Source organism: Pseudophryne corroboree, chromosome 9, assembly GCF_028390025.1.
Source record: "Pseudophryne corroboree isolate aPseCor3 chromosome 9, aPseCor3.hap2, whole genome shotgun sequence".
Lineage (NCBI taxonomy): Eukaryota > Metazoa > Chordata > Amphibia > Anura > Myobatrachidae > Pseudophryne > Pseudophryne corroboree.
In genome coordinates this window covers 9,194,075-9,200,074 of record NC_086452.1, presented here as the reverse complement: position 1 = coordinate 9,200,074, position 6,000 = coordinate 9,194,075, and the positions used below count along the sequence as shown (strand labels likewise).

Below are 6,000 nucleotides of genomic sequence, written 5' to 3'. Positions count from 1 at the left end.
CGTCACTGATCTCCTCCTGTATCTATAGATAATAATCACCATATACGTCACTGATCTCTGCCTGTATCTATAGATAATAATCACCATATACGTCACTGATCTCTCCTGTATCTATAGATAATAATCACCATATACGTCACTGATCTCTGCCTGTATCTATAGATAATAATCACCATATACGTCACTGATCTCCTCCTGTATCTATAGATAATAATCACCATATACGTCACTGATCTCTGCCTGTATCTATAGATAATAATCACCATATACGTCACTGATCTCCTCCTGTATCTATAGATAATAATCACCATATACGTCACTGATCTCCTCCTGTATCTATAGATAATAATCACCATATACGTCACTGATCTCCTCCTGTATCTATAGATAATAATCACCATATACGTCACTGATCTCTGCCTGTATCTATAGATAATAATCACCATATACGTCACTGATCTCTGCCTGTATCTATAGATAATAATCACCATATACGTCACTGATCTCCTCCTGTATCTATAGATAATAATCACCATATACGTCACTGATCTCCTTCCTGTATCTATAGATAATAATCACCATATACGTCACTGATCTCCTCCTGTATCTATAGATAATAATCACCATATACGTCACTGATCTCCTCCTGTATCTATAGATAATAATCACCATATACGTCACTGATCTCCTCCTGTATCTATAGATAATAATCACCATATACGTCACTGATCTCCTCCTGTATCTATAGATAATAATCACCATATACGTCACTGATCTCCTGCCTGTATCTATAGATAATAATCACCATATACGTCACTGATCTCTGCCTGTATCTATAGATAATAATCACCATATACGTCACTGATCTCCTCCTGTATCTATAGATAATAATCACCATATACGTCACTGAATCTCCTCCTGTATCTATAGATAATAATCACCATATACGTCACTGATCTCCTCCTGTATCTATAGATAATAATCACCATATACGTCACTGATCTCTGCCTGTATCTATAGATAATAATCACCATATACGTCACTGATCTCCTGCCTGTATCTATAGATAATAATCACCATATACGTCACTGATCTCCTCCTGTATCTATAGATAATAATCACCATATACGTCACTGATCTCCTTCCTGTATCTATAGATAATAATCACCATATACGTCACTGATCTCCTCCTGTATCTATAGATAATAATCACCATATACGTCACTGATCTCCTCCTGTATCTATAGATAATAATCACCATATACGTCACTGATCTCTCCTGTATCTATAGATAATAATCACCATATACGTCACTGACTCTCTCCTGTATCTATAGATAATAATCACCATATACGTCACTGATCTCCTCCTGTATCTATAGATAATAATCACCATATACGTCACTGATCTCTGCCTGTATCTATAGATAATAATCACCATATACGTCACTGATCTCCTCCTGTATCTATAGATAATAATCACCATATACGTCACTGATCTCCTCCTGTATCTATAGATAATAATCACCATATACGTCACTGATCTCTGCCTGTATCTATAGATAATAATCACCATATACGTCACTGATCTCCTCCTGTATCTATAGATAATAATCACCATATACGTCACTGATCTCTGCCTGTATCTATAGATAATAATCACCATATACGTCACTGATCTCCGCCTGTATCTATAGATAATAATCACCATATACGTCACTGATCTCTGCCTGTATCTATAGATAATAATCACCATATATGTCACTGATCTCCTCCTGTATCTATAGATAATAATCACCATATACGTCACTGATCTCTGCCTGTATCTATAGATAATAATCACCATATACGTCACTGATCTCTGCCTGTATCTATAGATAATAATCACCATATACGTCACTGATCTCCTCCTGTATCTATAGATAATAATCACCATATACGTCACTGATCTCCTCCTGTATCTATAGATAATAATCACCATATACGTCACTGATCTCTGCCTGTATCTATAGATAATAATCACCATATACGTCACTGATCTCTGCCTGTATCTATAGATAATAATCACCATATACGTCACTGATCTCTGCCTGTATCTATAGATAATAATCACCATATACGTCACTGATCTCCTCCTGTATCTATAGATAATAATCACCATATACGTCACTGATCTCTGCCTGTATCTATAGATAATAATCACCATATACGTCACTGATCTCCTCCTGTATCTATAGATAATAATCACCATATACGTCACTGACCTCCTCCTGTATCTATAGATAATAATCACCATATACGTCACTGATCTCCTCCTGTAACTATAGATAATAATCACCATATACGTCACTGATCTCTGCCTGTATCTATAGATAATAATCACCATATACGTCACTGATCTCCTCCTGTATCTATAGATAATAATCACCATATACGTCACTGATCTCCTCCTGTATCTATAGATAATAATCACCATATACGTCACTGATCTCCTCCTGTATCTATAGATAATAATCACCATATACGTCACTGATCTCCTCCTGTATCTATAGATAATAATCACCATATACGTCACTGATCTCTGCCTGTAACTATAGATAATAATCACCATATACGTCACTGATCTCCTCCTGTATCTATAGATAATAATATACGTCACTGATCTCCTCCTGTATCTATAGATAATAATCACCATATACGTCACTGATCTCTGCCTGTATCTATAGATAATAATCACCATATACGTCACTGATCTCCGCCTGTATCTATAGATAATAATCACCATATACGTCACTGATCTCTGCCTGTATCTATAGATAATAATCACCATATACGTCACTGATCTCCTCCTGTATCTATAGATAATAATCACCATATACGTCACTGATCTCCTCCTGTATCTATAGATAATAATCACCATATACGTCACTGATCTCTGCCTGTATCTATAGATAATAATCACCATATACGTCACTGATCTCCTCCTGTATCTATAGATAATAATCACCATATACGTCACTGATCTCTGCCTGTATCTATAGATAATAATCACCATATACGTCACTGATCTCCGCCTGTATCTATAGATAATAATCACCATATACGTCACTGATCTCTGCCTGTATCTATAGATAATAATCACCATATATGTCACTGATCTCCTCCTGTATCTATAGATAATAATCACCATATACGTCACTGATCTCCTCCTGTATCTATAGATAATAATCACCATATACGTCACTGATCTCTGCCTGTATCTATAGATAATAATCACCATATACGTCACTGATCTCCTCCTGTATCTATAGATAATAATCACCATATACGTCACTGATCTCCTCCTGTATCTATAGATAATAATCACCATATACGTCACTGATCTCTGCCTGTAACTATAGATAATAATCACCATATACGTCACTGATCTCCTCCTGTATCTATAGATAATAATATACGTCACTGATCTCCTCCTGTATCTATAGATAATAATCACCATATACGTCACTGATCTCTGCCTGTATCTATAGATAATAATCACCATATACGTCACTGATCTCCTCATGTATCTATAGATAATAATCACCATATACGTCACTGATCTCCTCCTGTATCTATAGATAATAATCACCATATACGTCACTGATCTCCGCCTGTATCTATAGATAATAATCACCATATACGTCACTGATCTCCTCCTGTATCTATAGATAATAATCACCATATACGTCACTGATCTCTGCCTGTATCTATAGATAATAATCACCATATACGTCACTGATCTCCTCCTGTATCTATAGATAATAATCACCATATACGTCACTGATCTCTGCCTGTATCTATAGATAATAATCACCATATACGTCACTGATCTCCTCCTGTATCTATAGATAATAATCACCATATACGTCACTGATCTCTGCCTGTATCTATAGATAATAATCACCATATACGTCACTGATCTCCTCCTGTATCTATAGATAATAATCACCATATACGTCACTGATCTCTGCCTGTATCTATAGATAATAATCACCATATACGTCACTGATCTCCTCCTGTATCTATAGATAATAATCACCATATACGTCACTGATCTCCTCCTGTATCTATAGATAATAATCACCATATACGTCACTGATCTCCTCCTGTATCTATAGATAATAATCACCATATACGTCACTGATCTCTGCCTGTATCTATAGATAATAATCACCATATACGTCACTGATCTCTGCCTGTATCTATAGATAATAATCACCATATACGTCACTGATCTCCTCCTGTATCTATAGATAATAATCACCATATACGTCACTGATCTCCTCCTGTATCTATAGATAATAATCACCATATACGTCACTGATCTCCTCCTGTATCTATAGATAATAATCACCATATACGTCACTGATCTCCTCCTGTATCTATAGATAATAATCACCATATACGTCACTGATCTCCTCCTGTATCTATAGATAATAATCACCATAGACGTCACTGATCTCCTCCTGTATCTATAGATAATAATCACCATATACGTCACTGATCTCCTCCTGTATCTATAGATAATAATCACCATATACGTCACTGATCTCTGCCTGTATCTATAGATAATAATCACCATATACGTCACTGATCTCTGCCTGTATCTATAGATAATAATCACCATATACGTCACTGATCTCCTCCTGTATCTATAGATAATAATCACCATATACGTCACTGATCTCCTCCTGTATCTATAGATAATAATCACCATATACGTCACTGATCTCTGCCTGTATCTATAGATAATAATCACCATATACGTCACTGATCTCTGCCTGTATCTATAGATAATAATCACCATATACGTCACTGATCTCTGCCTGTATCTATAGATAATAATCACCATATACGTCACTGATCTCCTCCTGTATCTATAGATAATAATCACCATATACGTCACTGATCTCTGCCTGTATCTATAGATAATAATCACCATATACGTCACTGATCTCCTCCTGTATCTATAGATAATAATCACCATATACGTCACTGACCTCCTCCTGTATCTATAGATAATAATCACCATATACGTCACTGATCTCCTCCTGTAACTATAGATAATAATCACCATATACGTCACTGATCTCTGCCTGTATCTATAGATAATAATCACCATATACGTCACTGATCTCTGCCTGTATCTATAGATAATAATCACCATATACGTCACTGATCTCCTCCTGTATCTATAGATAATAATCACCATATACGTCACTGATCTCCTCCTGTATCTATAGATAATAATCACCATATACGTCACTGATCTCCTCCTGTATCTATAGATAATAATCACCATATACGTCACTGATCTCCTCCTGTATCTATAGATAATAATCACCATATACGTCACTGATCTCTGCCTGTATCTATAGATAATAATCACCATATACGTCACTGATCTCCTCCTGTATCTATAGATAATAATCACCATATACGTCACTGATCTCTGCCTGTATCTATAGATAATAATCACCATATACGTCACTGATCTCCTCCTGTATCTATAGATAATAATCACCATATACGTCACTGATCTCCGCCTGTATCTATAGATAATAATCACCATATACGTCACTGATCTCTGCCTGTATCTATAGATAATAATCACCATATACGTCACTGATCTCCTGTATCTATAGATAATAATCACCATATACGTCACTGATCTCCTCCTGTATCTATAGATAATAATCACCATATACGTCACTGATCTCCTCCTGTATCTATAGATAATAATCACCATATACGTCACTGATCTCCGCCTGTATCTATAGATAATAATCACCATATACGTCACTGATCTCCTCCTGTATCTATAGATAATAATCACCATATACGTCACTGATCTCCTCCTGTATCTATAGATAATAATCACCATATACGTCACTGATCTCCTCCTGTATCTATAGATAATAATCACCATATACGTCACTGATCTCCTCCTGTATCTATA

At 35.6% G+C, this 6,000-nt stretch overlaps 1 long non-coding RNA gene across 1 annotated transcript in view; it reads right to left on the bottom strand.

Moving 5' to 3' along the window:
- Positions 1-6,000, bottom strand: part of LOC134956626 (uncharacterized) — a 51,932-nt gene that overhangs the window by 44,582 nt on the left and 1,350 nt on the right. The gene's annotated exons all lie outside the window — the stretch shown is intronic.